Source organism: Grammomys surdaster, unplaced genomic scaffold (assembly GCF_004785775.1).
Source record: "Grammomys surdaster isolate TR1022 unplaced genomic scaffold, NIH_TR_1.0 139, whole genome shotgun sequence".
Lineage (NCBI taxonomy): Eukaryota > Metazoa > Chordata > Mammalia > Rodentia > Muridae > Grammomys > Grammomys surdaster.
The window spans coordinates 7,862,308-7,882,945 of record NW_021604597.1 but is presented as its reverse complement, the minus strand read 5'-3'; the positions used below and the strand labels follow the sequence as shown (position 1 = coordinate 7,882,945).

The 20,638-nt window shown below is 40.0% G+C and overlaps 1 protein-coding gene across 1 annotated transcript in view; it reads right to left on the bottom strand.

Moving 5' to 3' along the window:
* Rnf13 (ring finger protein 13) overlaps positions 1–17,029 on the bottom strand; it is a 110,564-nt gene extending 93,535 nt beyond the window's left edge. Inside the window, exon 1 of the mRNA XM_028763571.1 lies at positions 16,886–17,029. The gene's annotated coding sequence lies outside the window, so the exon portion shown is untranslated. The remainder of the gene's footprint in view (positions 1–16,885) is intronic.
* Positions 17,030–20,638: the final 3,609 nt, after the last annotated feature.

Sequence of the window (20,638 nt, the reverse complement as noted above, 5' to 3'; positions counted from 1 at the left end):
GATGGATGGATGGATGGATGGATGTCTTATAACACATGACAAGGTGCTTGTCTTGCCCAGAAGTCATGATTTCTACAAAATTTAATAAAAAACAAAACAAATGCAGTTCAAGGTGACAGAATGAGACAACAGCACAAGGTTGTTAAAAATAAAGAAATCAACCAAGCATAATGTTCATGGCTATAATCCAGCACTGGGGAGGCAGAAGCAGGAAGATTGCTACAAGGTCAAGACCAGCCAGGGATGTGTGTGTGTGTGTGTGTGTGTGTGTGTGTGTGTGTGTGTGTGAAGAATGAGATATATATGTTAGGAGCCGCATTCGCCATTACAAGATGGCACCGGCTTCCGGCTTCCCGGTTCTTTGTGAGAGCCTTGATTGAATGTGCGCCTGCGCAAGGCGTGAAAACTAGTATGTTAATTAGGCGATATTTTAGGAGCCAATGAGTGTGCGGCACGTCTCCTAGGGCTCTATATAAGCTGCGGGTTCCCGGGGCTCGGGGTCCTTCGCTTCACTACCATCTAAAAGAGCTGCAACAATAAACTGCTGTCAGAAGAATCCTGAGTGTGGCGTTCTCCTTATTGGCGAGGCTGCGCGTCACATATATACACACACATATCTCAAAATATCTTAATTTTAAATAAGAATAAAATATTTTAAAATAATATGAAACACTGACTAAACACAGTTTCATCAAACCAACAATAAAAAGACAGTTCAGAGGCATCAAGGACAGTATAGCTATGATGGTTAGCTTTAACTGTCTACTTGACAAAACAAAAAAAAAATCACCTGAGAAGAGTCTCAGTGCAAGGATGTCTATAGTAAACTGGCTTGTACATGACACAGAGGTCTCCCAGAAGGCCATCAAGTCTCATTTTGATGTGTTATGCTATATGTAAAACTTATCATTTTAAACAGAGTTCAGTAACTAACTATACTTTTTTACTGTCAAGCACTTAATCAGCACTATGTTTTTCTAGAACCTTTTTATTCTAAAATGAAACCTGTAGCCCTTAGGCACACTTTATTCTTTTTGTCTTAGATTTAACAACTTATGGTAACATATAAGTGGAATCATTAGCATATCTTTTTTGAGTGGCTCAGTTCACTAGCGTGTCTAAACATTGCTCTGTGCTGTAGAAGCCTAAGCTCTGCTTCATTGTCTGGCTGAATAGTGCCCCATGGCTTATACATGCTACATGTATTTACTTACTCATCCATCAGTAAATACGAAATTGCTTCCACTTCTTGACTTATCAAAAACATTCACTTGCGTTCCTTCTTTCAGGTTTTTTTTGGGGGGAGGGAGGGTTATGATGATAGATTTCCTTGGTTGTAGAAACAGAATTCCTATGAAGATTACAGCTGGCTTTGTTCAACAGTTATTGGTCAGCCCAGACAGAATGTTTGCTGAGACAGCATGTCTCCCATGACAGTCTGTCCTTCCTAAAGCAAACAATTCCAGAAAAGAAAGACCACAGAGTCACACAGAGTTCCCACAGCTGCATCAAGTTCATTCCAAAGCCCCTCATCCACCCCTGTAAAGGGTCCTAGCCAGACTTTGCCCTCTGCAGACCGCTCCATTCCCTTTGCTGTGCATGCTAATGGTGCAATCATGTGCTGAGCTCAGACTGTTCTCTTTCTGCGTTCACTCTCTTTACTCTGTGCTCTAAAATCTACTGTGTGGGCCAGAAGTAGAACCTCAGGATCACAAGTTACCGCTGACTTTTTGAGTATTAAACCATTTTCCACACACACTGAAACACGTGGGTCCTAACAGTAATGCACAAGGGTTCCTATGTCTCCCATTATTACCAATACCTGTTACTTGCTACTTTGACACAGCCACCACAAAGAGCACAGAACGGGGGTTCTGATTAGCAATAGTGGGCACCACCTCTTGTACTTTGTATCTGCACATCTTCTCTGGAGAAATATCCACTCATCTCATTTTTCATCAAACTGTTTTGTTGTTGGGCTACAGGGGTGTTAACACATCAAACCTTGCCTCTTATGTGACTGAAAAATACATCTGGTCCATTATGTTATCACTATGTAAAACATAGGAAAGCACAAGCACTTTTAATTTTTATGAAATCCAATGCACCTATGTTTTACTTTGTTATCTGTGCTTTTAGTGTCCTATGTAAGAAGTCCAGTGATATAAATCTTTTCCCTGATTTCTTTGTTTATATTAGTTCTATGTTTAGGCTTTGAATACTTTTTTAAAATTTTTACATTAAATAACAAGTTATGAATCCAATACATATTTAGAAAACACTTTCTTGATCCAGATTTTAAAATGTATTCCATGTAATTGTTCATAAACTTCTTACAAGTCAAAGGACAATGTATAGGTCAAACTAGACAAGACAAAAATGTAGAAGCAGAGATGGTAACAGAAATAGACTTCAGCGTTCTCTCAATGCCACTATTGTCAGCTGTATCACACGTTGTCAACCCCAGCAATGAGCCACACAGAAGCGAGAAAGGAACAATTGACAATGAAACTTCTTCATGGACATTGAAATCTTGAGCACTAGGGAAACATAGTAGAAATTTCTGGTTTTCTGGATTATCAAAATATGCACAGTGTACTTCAAAGTACCCATCTCCTAAATCAGAATGTTTTATTTTTATGATTTTTCACACAAATGTCAATGCTATAACACTATAACATTAAAAGAAAACTTGACTTTATGCTAAGTTCTGTATTAAGGATCTGACATGAAGGTTTTTCCCTCTAATCCTCTATGCAACCTTTCAAATAGAACATAGGAGAAAGTGGATTGTACTCTCACTCAGCTTCCCTATTTTAGGGGACTTCCCTGTTTTAGGGGACTGAACTTTATATGTAAGCACTAACAGCAACTGACTGAAAAACAGACAAATTTGCTCATTTGTAACCCCACCTCCATCCCTCAGTCTTTACTGTCTGTGCAGTTCTTAGATGGAAACAGTAATATGGCAATGGTCTCCAGGGAGTCCGAGCATATAAACAAGACTGCTTTCATACTGTTATGCTGGCAGACTGTCCCACTCCACATCAACTCACATCACTGCCATTGGTACAACCTGTTTCTTCTTTAAATGAATTGACTACATGTATGTGGGGAGAGGTGCACATGAGTGCAGGTGCCCACAGAGGCCAGGCAGCTAGAGTTACAGGGAGGTTCCAGCCACAGAGTGTCGGTGCAGTGCTCTAAGTGGCTGGCCCCTGCCCCAGCACTATAAACAGCTGCTTTACAATGTCCCCTCAGCTCTGTTCTTGACCTTGTTTTCAGATGCCAGACTCGCCCTGGCAAGTGTTTACACTAAGTTTACACATCTGGTGTGATGCACCCCTTTAATCTCCTGCTTCTTAAATGCTCATTGCTTCCTATCATAACTTTTAATTCTTTTTTTTTTTGTTTAGTATCCTTATTTGCTGAAAAAATATGTACTTCTCAAGGACATCAATATTTATTTTACAGATGTGTAAACAGTGTCTAACAAAAATTAGGTGCTTAACATTTACAAAAGCAAATGGACATACCGCTTCTCTTTATATTAACTTAATGAAACCTCTAAATGCTACTACCTGTTAACTGCTTTTTACAAAGTATTAAGATATTTACATTAAAAGTGTCTTACTCGCCGGGCAGTGGTGCCACACGCCTTTAATCCCAGCACTTGGGAGGCAGAGGCAGGTGGATTTCTGAGTTCGAGGCCAGCCTGGTCTACAGAGTGAGTTCCAGGACAGCCAGGGCTACACAGAGAAACCCTGTCTCGAAAAACCTAAAAAAAAAAGTAAAAAAAAAAAAAAAAAAGTGTCTTACTCAGGGTTCAGTAGGAAAGCACCTGCCTACCTGCCTCAAAGAGGCACTGAATCTCCAGCACCACCAAAAACAAATAAAAAAACTGCTTTTCTATGTTCCCATTATAGGCAGGTGTGGTGTTTTGAACAGCAGTCCCAGCTACTCAATGGCATTCAAGACCAACATAGGCAACACTGTGAGATATTGTCTCAAAAAGATTTTTAAGTGAAAAATGTCTTGTGCATATATTAAAAACATACATAAGTATACATACATTGAATACTATGGGGGCTGAAGAGATGGTTCAGCAGTTAAAAACAGTTGATGATGGTTCAGAGGACCCAGGTATGGATCCTTGTCAGGTAGCTCAGAACCCTCTTCCAGCTTCCCTCTTCTGGCCTCTGAAGGTACCTGCACACATGTGGCAACACATACGTACACTCTGTCACACATACATATATATAAAATAATTCTTTAAATATTATGAAACAATAAAATAATCTGTTAACTCTGGGTGGTGGATCTTTATATCATTTTTGGTTTATTCTTCATACCTATTTACATAGTGCAAAGTAAAAAATTTCTAAAGTCTATTCATTTATGTGGCATATTCTAAAGACTAAACTACACATAAACCCTAATAAACCTGGTTACCTATTCAAGGGTTCTATTTGTATAGTATTTTCATACAATATAAAAAAAAACATTTTAAATGAGCAAGCAACAAAGCTTTTAGTTCACTAGTCTAACTCAATATGTGGAGGGGATAAAATTATTTCTTGTGAAGTAAAATGTGCTATTAAAAACTAAAGACTTGTGGCCCAGCATGATGGTGCTGCCTTTAATCCCAGCACTCAGGAGACAGAGGCAGGTTGATCTCTGTGAGTTCAAGGCCATCCTGGTCTACATAGGGAGTTCCAGGATAGCCAGGGCTACATAAAAGACTCTGTCTTAAAAAAAAAAAAATCAAACACTGATGATGATGATGATGATGATGATGATGATGATGATGATGGTAATGGCGATGATAATGATAATTCAGGTATGTAGCTGCTAGCAGGTTGCCCATACTCCACGGAGGCCCTGTACCCAGGAGCATGCAGCAGCACTAATTGTACTCAGTGGAATTTACGAAAAGAAAAGGACATGAAGGTGGGAAAATGACCTGTTGGGGATGTTCTAGTGAGAACATGAGGGAGGCTTGGGGTAAGTATGGTCAAAATTGTACACATATATGAATAAATAAAAATATTTGAATATTTTAAAAAATAAAGCAAAGAACAAATCTCGGGCAGATAATTAAATGTTTTCGACTATAAACATTCAATTACACACAAAATATTCACTTTTTTAAAAAATTACTTATGTTTATATGTATGTGTGAGTGCTTGCATATATGTATGTGTACCATACATACATGCTGTTATTGCCCACCAAGGCCAGAAATGGGTACAAAATCTCCTGGAACTGGAGTTACAAGCTATGAAAGGGTTGAATGAGATATGACCCCAAAGTCTTGGGCATTTTAACCCAGCTGGTTAAATGTTTAGGGAGGTCAGGCAGTACAGCCTTGCTAGTCACTAGATTCACACTTTGAGATTAAAAGCCTTGTTCCACTTCTAGCTGTTCTCTCTGCTTCATGTTTGCAGTTGAAGATACGAGCTCTCAGCCTCTGTTCTTGCTGCCTGCCACTTGCAGCTATGCATTCCTGCCATGCTAGACTCTTATCCCTTTGGAATCATAGGCCAAATAAACCATTCCTTCTATAATTTGCTTCTGATCATAGTGTTTTATCCCAGCAATAGGAAAATAACTAATGCACTAGCTGTAAGCTAGTACACTGGTGAGTTATGGGTACTAGGAACTAAACTTCACTCCTCTGTAAGTGCACATTGGCTGAGCCATTTCCCCAGCGCTAATCCTAAAATATTCTAGTCCATACAGTAGTTCTAACAATAAGTATGACTGCCATAAAGAACAAAGGCAGCAGGCATGTGCATCAGTAGACAACATATCTCAATCAACTACAGCCCCAAGCTTAGTTAACTGTGATGCCATGATTGCTACCATCCCAATCCCAACTGGCAAACAACTCAGCACTCAGATCCAAAAGTAAATCAAAACAAGTAACAACGACAGAAAGAAAAAGAAAAAAGAAAAACAAACAAAAAGCACTCAATTTTTTAGGTCTTCTGGAACTACTTCAAGTACCAATTTTGTTCCAGCAGTGAGCTATATCAGGATACAGAAAGCATACAACACTAAACTATGGTATACTAGAAGTGTAAAGATACATACATACAGAGGCAGGAGAATGGGGATCATCAGGCTTGAGAAAACTGCTGAGAATCATGGACATGTTTGTCAAACTCATATTATAGTTGTTTCATAGCTATATAAATATTAGTGCTTACCAAAGTACATATGCAATATCTGCAAACTTATTCAATCACAAGCCACAAATCTATTCTTAATATTTTAAGAAAATGATAGCCAGAAATGGCCTTTAATCCAAGCACCTAGGAGGCAGAGGCAGAAAAATCTCTGAGAGTTCAAGGCCGGCCTGGTCTACATAACAAGTTCCAGGCCATTCAGAGATACCAGCAAGACCCTGTCTCAAAAAACTAAGTAAATAAATAAACTATGATAAGAGATTAAGACTGAGAGCCCCAAAAAGATAAACATGAAGAGAGATCCTTCTCCAAAGCTGGGGTCCAGTCCTCAATTGAGTATGGTGGAAGAAAACTAGGCAGCAGATAATTTTAGCAGGTGGCTCAGACAGAGCTGATCCAAAGCTGTTAGGAAAGCAGCCAGAGTCTCCAGTATAGGCAAGGAAATACTGATGTGCAGAGATCATCAAGGAATGGCTGCAGAACACATTTTGGAATGTGCAGTATTTATGAGCCATGGATAAAGATTCCTCACTTTCTAGGCCTACAAAGACCTAAGGGCCTTGTAGAGAGAGCTAAGGCCCTGGCAACCAAGGCCTGCATGAGAGCTGTAACTCTGGAGGGTGTCACCTGTCCTCACACCCACCTGCCTGCTGCTTTCACTCACTGTTATCCCAACTGAGGGATGCAAACACTAACACACACCAGCACATGGCTTCTTTATGGTATTCAGAATGCCAATAAAATTGCACACAATAAAAACTGTTTTCCAGGTGGGAAAGACAATTCTATTGGAAAGTAGATGTGTGTATAACATTCTGACAAAGAATTCATCTACATTTTGTCCAAGACTTGGGTAGGACTGTGTTCATGACTTAATTTAAAGGTGACAAATTAATTGACCTGGCACAGGAAATTTCAATATAGCTCAGAATTCAGGCATAGTACTATTTCTCTCTGCTTGCTAAGTTGATAGTGAAAATTAGAAATAAAGGGTAAAATGGAGAGAATTAAAAACTTGCAATTTGATGAGAAAAGAAGTACCTGTAATGGTGAAGTCAAGAGAGTATGATCCCAAGCATCAAGAAGCTGAACATAAGGCATCAAGAACAATAACATAACATGAAGGCAACTCGGGTTTGGCCATCCTGCCATCCGTCACGGGATCATCATGGAAAAGGAATTCATTTGAAAGCCTTTGCTTAAGGAAGAGATTTCCAGGATGCCTGCTTGCCTAAGGCCACCTAGAAAACTGCTTCCTGGGTTCAGCACTCAGGCAATCAGTGGTAACTCATAGTCCAAGGAGGCCAAGCTACTGCCAAAGCTGTCAGACATTGGAATCGTCCATGTGTTGCAGGCTTTACAGCAATGCGGAATGCAATAGGATCATAAAAGCATCCACTCAGATTTTAAAGAAAACCTCAAAAGCCAGGCATGTTTAACAGAGTGAGCATCCCTGAAGGCAAACACCAAGAGGACAATGTATGAGGCCGTGAGAGTGAAGTGAGGGACGTTAATGGAAATCCTGTGGAGTGGGAGATCCCAAGAAGATGGAATGTCTGCCACGACAGGCAGCAAGTGGAGCTGGCTCAGCAAAAGAGGCCACAGGGCCTATAACCAGCAAAGCTGCAAGGCAGAGTTGCCCAAGCCCTTGAAGGCTCACACCATGTGTCTAGAAAACAGACATGGAACTACAGGACTCAACCTTTGCCCTCTGTTTTCAGTTGTGCTTCAGGCCCACCCCTTCATGCCTCTATCCCTCTCTTTTTAACAGAGGTGTTGCACCACAGTAAGTTTAAATGACTTCATAGTCACTCTGTCCAGTGAGGTTCACAACTGGCTTGAAGCTCAGAGTATGAGTCAGACTATAGAGCAATATAGAGACTCCTGGAGGAGACTAAATGCGCTTTTTACTATGAGATGCACGTGTGACTGTGGGAGAGCCAGGGACAAAATGTGAATTTGAGTAAGAAACGTCCCTTGAAGGCTCATGTGTGGAAGGTGTGGTACTGCGGCAGCTAGCTTGGTTGTTCGCTGTGATGGCACGCCAGTTAGTTCTCTGTAATGTGAAAGGTTGGTCAGAGCTGGTGCTGCCATATTGGGAGGTGGTGGAACTTGTAGGAGGAGGAGCCTGGTGAGAAGTAGGTTAGTGAAGCGAGCCTTGGGATGGTATCTTTTTTCTAGCCCCAATGTTTTCTGGATTTCAAGATTTCCTTTCTACAAAGCTACAATAATCACAACTGAGTGGTGCTTCTGTAAGCAGCTACACAGAGTAAAGCAGTAGAGCCTCACATCTGCACGTATGCCCATGGACCTACATAGAGGCAATCAACCTGTTTAAAAGGTGCAGAGCCCAGAGAATGCCACCTTCCACCAGGAGTAGTGGAACATACAAGACAGTGAGCCTCTAACCTAAGCTGACACTACACCAAAACAACAGAAAAGTGGATCAACGACTATCAATAAACAGAACATAAGAGCTAAATTAGAAAACTCCTGGAAGAAAATACAGGTCCAGCAGATATGACAGTGCACACCTGGAAATTCCAACACTCAGAAGAATGCAGAAAATATGCCAAATTCATATAGTTTATGCTGCACATTTAAATCTGATTTCAAAAGGAAAGCAAAACAAATCAAAACTAAAGGCCAGGTACCATGGGACACCCATAGTCTCAGAAGTTGGGTAGGGTGAACTCTCTGAGTTCTAGGCCAGCCTGGTCTACAAAGCAAGCTCCAGGCCAACTAGGACTATATAGTGAGGAGAGAGAGAGAGAGAGAGGCAGAGAGAGAGAGAGAGAGAGAGAGAGAGAGAGAGAGAGAGAGAGAGAGGTGTAGAGAGAGAGAGACAGAGAGAGAGACAGAGAGACAGACAAAAAAAGTTTCCATGTTAGCAGTGACTTCTTAGAAACAGCACAAAAGCAGGAGTAAAGAGATACAGATTGGGTTTCCTCAAAATTGAAAACTTTTATGTGTCTAAGAATATTATTGAGATAGAGGCCACACACAAATGGACAAAAAAATTGTACATCATATATCTGATAAAGATCTCATATCCAAAGTACAGAAAGGAACTGGACAGATAGCTCAATCATTAAGACTACTTGTTGCCCTTTCAGAGGATATGGAACGTTCCTCTATCACCCGATGACTTACTAACTTGAGACAGGCTATCTCACTGAACTAAGAATTAGCCTTTCAACTAGAATGGCCTCCAAGCAAGCTCACAGCCTCCACCTGGTATTCACAGCCTTGCTCAGCTTTTTACATGGATGCTACAAATTTGGACTCAGGTCTTCATGTTGCAGAGCAAGTGCTCTTACATACTAAACCACCTTCCCAATTCCTAAAAGGTTCATTTTGTTAGGTGAATATCAATTTTTCAAAAGAAAAATCAATTAGCATTTATAATTTATAAGTATATAATGCTTTCTTTCTAAAGGTCAGAAATGGAAATTACAAGAACAGTAACCAGATAATCTTCAACATTAATGAGGTGTTTAATGTAAGAAAAGCTGAGGTTCAGTGTCTGTTTTCTCTCAGTGCTTAGCTCAATAGAATTCCTTCCCAGTGGAATTCACTCCTTCTGCAAACTTTAAGTAGATATTTCAATCATTTCACACTGAACTTAAACAACATTTCAGTAACAAAACATTAACACATTTCTAACTTCCTTAGAAATTTTTCTAGATCAAACTCTTTTACCCAGCCAGAAGTCCTCATATATCAGTGAACAAAATTATCCCAAAATTTGCTGCTTCTTTTAATTATACAAATATAGCTATGTATATTTACATGTTTTAATATGTGCATGTTTCATGATTATCAGCACCCTAAAAAATAAATAAATAAAATAAACATATTAATAATGCTTCTTAGACGTTTCAGCTAAAAGATTGATTTCTTAAAGGTCTATGATAATCATTGAAACAGCATTAATGTCTTCTTCTAGTCTCAGCTTGTAAGAAGGCAAAAATTACATATCAAACTATCTCAACAAGTAAGAGTGGGAGAGGAACAAGAGAATAATAGCAAATGAATATGACCAAAATGCTTAATAAACATGAATGAAATATAATGAAACTTACTACTACATATATATCCTTGGGAAAAAAGCAAAATGCCTGACCATGTTACTTTCTGTGTAAAATTCCTTAGCAGATCACACGGATGTCAAAGCACAGTTTGGAACTAGCTTGGGATTCAGCACAGGAGCGCCACATCTGCTTGTCCTCCCTTATCTCAGTCCCTTGCTGTCCCCATACCATACTCTCTTCTCCGTCTACCCCAGGCTCTCATGCTGTCCTTTGTGTGTACTGCCACACACTAACCAAACAAACCCCATCATGCTAGGGATCCTTTCTCTTTACACTTCTTCAAATTGGGGACAGACATGTTCTGATTCTATATGTCTAGCATCTCATACGAGGAAACGACGCAAGTGACTATTGAAGAAACGTAAAACATAAAAGAGTGAATAATTACTATGACCTAGTCCTAAAGCTAAATAAAGTACTACCGCTCATTTTCCTCTGTGGGAAAGAGCTGGCAATTATATAGTAACTACATTTTACTGTGTTTTTTAAAGGTACACAGAGGTTGTTTGTAAATAGCATCAAAACATGATATTGATTTTGTAGAAATCTAGTCTTCAACCTATTTTATTAACCAAAAGCAGTTATTTAGCTTGATTTGTGTTCAGTGAAAGTTTATAATCAGCTCGATATTATCTATGCTAGTAAAGCAAAATATTACTGCAACACTTTTAACATTTAACATTTGTAAGACATCTCAAAAGCTGATCTTTAAGGTGAAAAATTCCAGTTGCCTTACCAATGAGAAAATTAACTGAGAGGTAAGAAATTGTTATTGTTGGTGAATAAGACCCAAATTCCTTTAATGTTGATGCTTTTTTCTCCAATAACTTTATTTCCACTGGTATCCTGTATCAGCAAGAAATACTATTCACAGTCCCCCTCTCTTTGTTCATCTAGTGAATGCATGGTCCTTAATTCTTACTGTAGCACAAATTTCCTTCGGAACCTGGTCCCTGCCTTGGCACAGCCTCTTCCTGCCTTTTATAAGCATTTAATGCACACCTACATTTGCTGTACATTAAGAGCTTTCTGACTTTAAATGTTTGTCTAAGAGGAGATAACAAGAATAAATTTGAAGACAGGGCAATTTAACATTCAACATATTTGGCACTGTTCAAAGGGTAAACCACTGTACAGGAAGGGAAAAGAGAAGCATAAGGAAGACTTGATCCTCTCCTTCAAAGTGCTCTCTACTCAACCAACTGGGGCCTGGCATTGTTATTCTTATCTATGTAGTATGATTTGAACATGCAGCACAAAAACATCTAATTACCATTATTACAAATACACCCATTTCTCCCATTAAAAAGGCAGGCTTGTTCAAGACCAGCCTGGTCTACAGAGTGAGTTCCAGGACAGCCCGGGCTATAAAGAGAAACCCTGTCTCAGAAAAAAAAAAAAAAGAAAGAAAAACAAGCTTGTCCCTTCAGTTAAGTGCTGAGAACATTACATAACAAAACAGGTACTGAATAAATAAATATTTATTGAGTGAAAAATGCTGGGGATAGGGGGAGAAGAAAAGAAATGCAAGCAGCAGAATTCAAGTAATATTTTCTACTGAGATAACATACACAAACCTTCTGCTCTTTCGTCATGCTCACCAACAAGCACATTTCTGTTTGACTAGCCAGTTACTCGGGCCTAACATGACAGCAGAAAACTAAATATAATTCAGTGGCAAAGTTCACTGCATAACTGAAAATCAAGCAATTCCACATAAGCTCTAGAAAATCTGCTAAGGAAAGAAATCTATAGGCCCATCTATTACTTAGTCCTGAGACCTTTTGGATATTAAAGAGGGCTTTCAGATATTGTTCCTTCTGTCTTCTCATGAGTCTCATTAGCTAAGGTTATAATGATAACATAAACAGCTCTGTAACTGTCTACCAGTTTTCATACATTAATTTTCAAAACAACTCCAAATCAATACTGTTGCCATCATCATTTCACAGAATGGGAAAACTACAGCCAGAGAATGGAAGGCAACAGGATTTCGTCACACTCATTCTGCCCATTATCTCAGGTAGCCTTCTTATCCTTTGAAGTTCTTTCCGTGTAGTCTTTCCAGCTGAGCACCCTCTTTGTCATCCCCAAAGTCTCATCCCATCTCTAAATAAAGGCTTTGCTATAATCAATTCAAGTTATCAAAGCTATACTAAGATTTAAGGCTTAACATGGAAATGTTGATGAACACGTGTTTGTTTGTTTTTCTTTTATTGGATATTTTATTTACATTTCAAATGTTATCCCCCTTTCCAGGTCTCCCCTCTGGAAAACCCCTATCCAGTGTCCCTTTCCCCTGACTCTATGAGGGTGTACCCCTACCCCCACCCACCCACTCCCACCTTCCCACCTTGGCATTCCCCTACACTGGGGGATCGAACCCCCAGAGGACCAAGGGCTGCTCCTCCCACTGATGTCTAACAAGGCCATCCTCTGCACATAGGCAGCCAGAGCCATGAGTCCCTCCAAGTGTGCTCTTTGATTGGTGATCCAGTCCCTGGGAGCCCCAGGGAGTCTGGGTGGAACACACGTTTAAATGCCTTTCAGAAAACAGAAGTCAAGACATCTTTCAACATTTTTGATGTGAGAATCTCTAGTCTCCAATTTACTCTTCTTAGGAAGTAGGAGGAGTCTTATATGTTTATACAAGTTTCCCTTCCCACTCCTTTCCCTTCTGTTGCCCTGGAAAGCTAATAAAATATGATACAGGGGAAACAATCAGTCCATTCTTACTACGTGGGGAATGCTCAGTCCTGAGGAATTTCAGGAGTTGAGTCAGTGCAGTGACCCAAATGGGAATGGCAGTTTGGGCCATTTCCCCATGTGTGAGCACTGTCACTCCTCTGTTCATGGAAGACAGAACTAACAGTATCCATTTCACCTTTACACATGCTGAACATCTTCCCAAGTTCCACCATTCAGTCTCTTCCTAAATATCAGTACACTAAAATCTGTTCATAGTACTAGCCCTTATTTACACTAATAGCATCAATACTCCCTCACCAAAATTGACATGGCCTGGCCATGTGAATTACAAATGCTGTTTTAGCTATTTCAAGCCTATCCTTCATTACAATCTTCACATTTTGTCTCCACTCTCTGGAACTCCCACCTCCAGGCTTCTACTTCTCCCCTGGACCTCTGTTCCCTAACTAATGTTCATAAAAGAGGGATTTGTCTCAACAACAACAACAAAAATAATCACATGCAAAATTCTTATCATGGCATTTAAGAATCTCCAGAGTCAGTACCATTTATCTTCATCAGCCTGTTCCTTAAATATACTACCTTGGCAAATGTTCTCTACTTTCCTTCCTCTATACTTTTGCTCTGACCACGTTCTGGTAGGGACTGTTGTCACTCAGCCTCCTCCATTTACCAACAATCATGCAAATAGCCACATCCTCAATGTAAAGAGATAAGCAAACTTCTGAAAGCCAACAGCAAATAAAAACTCAAAATGCCCAATAGTATTTTATGGAGGAAAAGGAGTCTTATGATGTGTGTAATATATGCATGTATAAACATGTGCATATACTTGAAAAGGCTAGAGAGGGATATAGGATGTCCTTTATTAGTATACAAGTCGACACTTTATTTCCTTGAGACAAGGTCTCTTACTCTGGTTTGTTGCTAGTCTGATGGCCAGCCAAGTCTACATAGTAAGATAGTGAGATTCCCCCAAGAAGGAGGAGGAGGAGGAGGAGGAGGAGGAGGAGGAGGAGGAGGAGGAGGAGGAGAAGGAGAAGGAGAAGGAGAAGAAGAAGAAGAAGAAGAAGAAGAAGAAGAAGAAGAAGAAGAAGAAGAAGAAGAAGAAGAAATTTTATTGTTAAATATATGTCTGGCCAGTAAGGTGGCTCAGAGGGTAAAGACATTGCTGCCAAACGTAAAGACTTTGAGTTTGATCCCTGGATCCCACATCATAGGAGAGAAGCAACTCCCACAAGTTGTCCTTAACATTCACATATGCACTGTGAGTATATGTGTGCACAGATACAAAAAAATAAATTTTAAGTCATAATTGTACAATTATCTACCATACTAATGAATTTGAGGATTGTATGTGATAATACAAATTAGAAACCTATCTGACCCATAGCTAATAAGATTAGCTATTTTTTGTTATTTAGATACTATGACATACAAATTTTGACAATAGCAATCACATACTTTCATTCTTCTCAAGTCAATTTTTGTGCAGTACAACATCTTCATTAAACCTTAATTCTATCTTTTATATGTGTTCAATAATTATCTACAGAATATATGAATTTAGAACCATCATTCACCAACAAGCTTTATTAAAATGAGCATACATGTCTATTAGTCCTGTTTCTTCTGAGAAACATAACAATGGTTCTAACTGCCTTCCCCTTTTTATGCCACAGGAAACCACAGCATGTGGCACGATACAGTAATAACAAGTCAAACAGTGGAAGTCACTACTTTGACTTACTCATTTTGCTTTCAGCTATATATTATTAATTCCTAATTTTAAAATGTCCAAAGTCCTAAGTTTTATTTTAAAAGCCACCTATCTTTAGCTAATGTTAACATAATATAAGTATATCATGCTATTTTATCAAGCCAGTTAATACATATTCTTAATAAAAACTACAAAACATAAAGTGTCTTGATCAACTCTATAAACCTACCCCAAGAGGCAAACACCTACTGTACCTTCACTTTGCTGAAATTAGTGCCCAAAAGCTGATATAAACTCTGTTAGTCTCAGATGCAGAAACATCAAAGGAAGTAAGTTGCATACTAGCAACAAGCTAGGCTCCTCTAAAATCCTTACAGAAATAACAAGGATAAATGAGCAGTTAGCCCCAAACCCTCCCATATTCAGTTTCCCTACCCATGGTTTTTACACACATTACTTAACACTGCACATCAAGACATGCTGACTTCAAGTAAGGCAAAGGAAAACATATTCATACTATTAAGAAATTACTAACATTCCCTATACAGAGGCTGTAGTTCTATATAGTCAATTCAATGAAGCTTACCTATAAAACAGATACATTACATTTTATTTTACTTCATTTAATCTCTACAACTTTATCTCTTTTTCTTTTCATTTTTTAAACTTTTTTAACTTATTGTTATTGTGTGTAAGACTTGGGAGGTAAGACATATACCACAAAGTTCATGTGGAGAGCAGAGGACAGCTTTATGGAGTCAGTTCTCCCCTGCCACATCTACGTGGGTTCTGGAAATCTAATCCAGGTCATTAGGATTGCACGGCAAGCTCTAGTATTCACCAACCATCTCACTAGCCCTTTTCATATTTACTGATGGCACCAAAAATGGAGAGTTAAGTCTAGTCTGATTCCCAAATCTGAAAGTCTTTAGAAACAGTTTTTCCCTGAATCTATAATACACTTTACATCTTCCTCTTGATACACATTAGAAAACAAACAAACAAAAAAAAACAAAACTGTACCTGAAATTGACTCTCTTGCCATAAATTACAGAAAGAAAAAGAATCTATTAATGAACCCTTGTGGTCCTCCACACTCAACTTCTATTTAACTACCATAGTCCTCTGAAATGGAGTTATCTTTTTGACTCATTAAAACTGTCTTTAAACAAGGCTTGATGGCCCGTAATTCCAGTACTGGGTAAGCTGAGGCAAAAGAACAGACGTTTGAGGTCAGTCTGGGCTACATGTAAGGACCATATCTCAAATAAATAAATAATGACCCGGTGGCCAATTAAACTCTCAAAAGCTCTTCCCTAAATCTTTAAATTTCCTGTCTCTACTGGCTCTTGGGAGGCACGGCCACTTTACTATACTGTATCAGAAAGTGCAGCTGTCTTCTCAGCACTGCTGAAAGGAACGCAGTTTCCACTGGAACTGCTGCATCACTGGCAGCAAGCAGTATCACCCAGGCAGGTTTGGGGTAGACAGCAGCCCATAGCAGCTGCCCACGGTGCTGAAACTGAGAATAAAACTGGAGTAATGGAAATTAACTACTGCCAAATTAGAAGAAAATAGGGCAATTGACCATAAGCAAGCAGAAAACATATAGCACAGGCTACCAAAGTTGTTTCCCTCTTAGGGGCAGATCAATTCAATAAGCGTCCTTGCAAAAGTTCGGACTTCCAAAATTGGGTGGAGAAAAAAAAAAAAAGAAGGCAGTGTGTGGCCCTAGCAAGGTCACGTCCAAGCCTGCAAGCTGAGCTTTTACGGAAGGAAAGGGGAGTGGGTGAGAAAGGAAGGAAGCAAGCGACCAGATTTTTTTTTTCTTCTTTTTTTAAAGACAAAACAGCCCAGAGCGCATTTTCGCCGAGGGCTTGGAGGCAAGTCCTAGACCAAGAGAAGTCTTCCAAGTATCTTTCCAGGCCACGGGCACATCTGGAAGGGACCGTGGGAAGCAAAATCCATAGCCCGACAACTTCAGACCTACGAGCCCGGAGGATGGGGTGCTAAGGACTGGTCTCCCGCACCGGCCTGTACTGTCACAGCACGTACCCGAGAAGCTCTACGATCCCCATCGCCGGCCACCGCACCCAGGCCGGAGTGGGTGTGTTCTCCCGGCCAGGCCAGACAACCCCCGCCTACCGCTGCGGAGCCACACGGGCTCTTACCTGAAGTCCGGTCCTGGAACCTAGGCTCACGGCCACCCAAGAGAAGTCGCTACCCGGACTTCATGTCTGAGTATCCGCACTGAGCCCCTACCGAAGCGAGTCGGAGAAGGGACCACAACAGCGGGCGAGCGGAAGTCCCGCCTCCCACGCCTCATTGGCCCACATTCGGAGGTAAAGAGACACTATTGGGATGTGACGTTGCCCGTCACGGCCCCGCCCCTCTCGCGGAGTCGCGCAGCCTGCCTGTGCTGGCTTGGGAGAACTGCCCAGTTTTTGAGTGTCGTTCTGAACCGCGTGATCCATCATCCTTATTAGGAACGGGAAGATGAGGGAGGGACGGCTTTTGGAAGCCCTGGGTGCGGTAAAGAAGCCACCCTGGACTGCCCCAGCCTGGTCCACAGATGATTGGCATGCAGAAGGAGGCCGTAGCGGGGGGCTGTGTGTCTGAGTAGCCCGCACGGATCCGAGGCTGAAGAGCCACAAAGTGTCTTGCACCCCTCTGGAAAGTGGGCCTATGAGGGCGGGGAACGCCCGGCGACGCCTTGCGCTGGAATCCGGGTCGGGTTAGAGCTAGCCGCCCGAGGTCTAGGCGCGAACCACGAGGTCTGGCAGGGAGCCTGGCTGATCAGCTCACTGCTTGACTAGCCAAAGTCCAACCACGCGATTCAGTCCTCAAAGCAGCCTTTCAAAAATCGTGTCACCTTTTGAGGAACGAAAATGTCATCCCTTGGGTTCTCATACTTTTTCTCTCCCTAGTCTGAAAAGGCAGAGTTCTTGTATTTAAATAACCTATTGGGCCGTCGACATTAACAGCTCCTAAACTACTGCTGTTTGTTTTTAATGCGGTGTGATGCAAAGATTCTGACATGCCCTACTGGTCCTACTGTAACTTGAAATAAGAAGGCGTCTTTGTGGCTCATACTGGCATCAAATATTTATTTAACATGTTTGGGTTTTGTTTTGGGGGTTTTCGTAGACGGTGGGCGGGGGGAGTTATAACAGGGATGTGAGTAGTTTATAGTGTTTGCTTCAGGAGCCCTAAGTAGGTGGAGAACAGGAATAGAGAGATTTCTTGTTGTTTTTCCTTGTTCTTTTTTAACTAGAACCCACTCTAAATACCACACAAGCAATTTTAAAAAGTAAATGTAAAGGATTGAAGATTGAATTCACAGGCAGAGCACTTGCCTAGCAAGCATGAGGCTGGGTTACGAGAAGGGTGGAGACAAAAAAAAAAGAATCAAATTTGAAAAATAAAGACCATCAAAAACATTTTCAGTTGTGTAGCTCACAATTGTATAGTTAATGTATTTTCTTATTTACTGGGAAGAAGACGTTCACAACTACATAGTTCTGCTTTGATGAAAATCATAAAGGTCGAGACTGAGAATATTGTTATGAGGGCTATAGTAACTACTATACATAGACTTGCTATGCCTTTTGATGCAATTTTAATTAAATTCTCTCAAAATGGTTTTTTATAGTAAATCAGATGTCTTCCATGATATAAAAAAAAGTTTTTTAAAAAAGGACCAAAGGAAAAAAAAAACAGTTATTAATTCCTTAAATAAAAACTCTTAAGAAGAGAACATTTTGCTTCTGTATTCAGTCTGCTCTGTAGACCATGGTAAATATATAGTTCTCTCAGAAATAAGCAAGGTAATAAATATATTTGTGTTGCACTTGGGCAGACTAATGGTGATATATAGATATAGATAGATCTCTTGTATTTAATGGAAGCAAATTAGAAGACAGAATGGAAAATATTATTTTTAATTGTGCTTTTTCAAGAGTATAAAAAGTTTAATAGTGCACATGATGATAAAAAAAACATTAATTATTCCCTCCTAAAAACAAATCATCTGGATTTGTTGGGGCAGGTCTAAACTCCCAGCACACAGGAGGGTTTGAAGTTACAGGGTCCCTTTAGCTTTATAGCAACTTCAAAGCCAGTCTAGGAAACATAAGACTTCTTATTTACTGTGATAACATACCATAACCAAGACAACTTATAAAAGAAAGTGGTTAACTGGGCTTTTGGTTTTAAGGGTGCATTAACCAGAGCTCTCTAAAGTAACAGAACCTATAGAATAAATATATGTGGGATTTATTAGAATGATGTAAAGGCTGATGTCTAGCTAATCCAATAATGGCTGACTATGAATAGAAAGTCCAAGAATCCAGTAGTCTCATCTGGGTTTCAATATACACTGGAAATCCCTAAGTAGGCTCTCATGACAGTGTAGAAACAGACTCCCATCAAGGTGAGAGCAAGCAGGCAAAGGGCAAGAGCATTCTTCTTCCCTGTCCTTCTATAGGCTTCCAGCAGAAGGTGTGGCCTGGGTAAGAGGAGGGTCTTCCCATCTCAAAATATCTGGAATGGAGATGTATCTTCCCAACTAAAAGATCTTGATTAAAGGCTTGTCTTCCTACTTCAAAGTTCTGGACTAGAAGTGGATCTTCATACTTCAAATTAAGCAAAAGTTCTTCACAAATGGAGTCATTTTAGAGTTTTAGTTAACTTCCTATATGGTCAAATTGAGAACCAAGAAAAGACATCAAATAAGCCTTTTATTTTCATTTCATATTTATATTTAATTTTACTTTGAGACTTGGTCTCTGTGTGGTTTGGATAGAACAGCACATATGTATATGTGTATGTGTATATGTATACGTATACACACACACATGGAGAGAGAGATGCCAAGGACCAGCCTTGGCATGAAGAGGGGTTCTGAAAGAAGGAGTGTGTGTGTGTGTGTGTGTGTGTGTGTGTTCTCACATGTGCGCGTTCTGTTCTCCTTTAGACAGCTTTTTCTTGCTAGTCTAAAAACTCTCTGGTTGAGACAGCTCTCTCTGCAGGTAAAATTCTAAATGCTCTCTGAATAGCTCATGGGTTTTCTGATCAAATTCAGAAAAGCTGGTATATAAATTATTGGATCTTCAGACAAAGTCAGAAATCCTGTTAAGAAAAATTCCTGAAGAGCCGTGCTGCTCTCCAGAGATCTCCAGACAGCTCAGCTCTTCATAGAGAAAAGTTCTAAAGAACTGCTATACTTTTTGCTTGTTTATCTCATGCAGACCAAAAGCCCAGTTTTTTATTTACATATCAATTCAGTTATTTATCCCATGTTTCCTTTTGATTATCTTATTAATCAGCATCCTGTGACCCCAGCCCTTGGATTTGATTCTTTTCAGCAAGCATACATTTTTTTTTCCTTAACATTGCAAAGGAACTCAGAGATCTGTCTACCTTTGTTAAACACAGATGATAAACTAGGTGGATGAGACCCTGGCCTGAAATCACCACTTCTACCACACCTGGGCCTAACTTCTTTCTATCCTAGGCTGACCTTGAACTCAGGAATCTGCCTACCTTTGTGTCTTTCTGACAAGCTGGCTCATATTGTTCCTTTGTTTCTTTAGATTCGTGAAGCCCCTCATAATCATATTATGAATTATATGAATATTTTGCATAATTGAGAACTTATATATTTTGAACTCAATCTAGACTTCTTTTCTACAGCCTTAAGGGCTGACCTGAAGGTCCCAGCATTTACCGTTTTGCTGAGACATTAGCCACACCTTAGACTCCTGGACTCTTGCTGTTAGATTATCACAGAGTCGTTAATGTTAACAGTGAGGACATTTCTTGGAAAAATGTGAAATATGTACATTAGTACACAAACAAGCCTTTAAGCCACACTTGTGGAGGCTCACACAGGGGACCTGTCTCAGGGCAGGAACCATGTCACT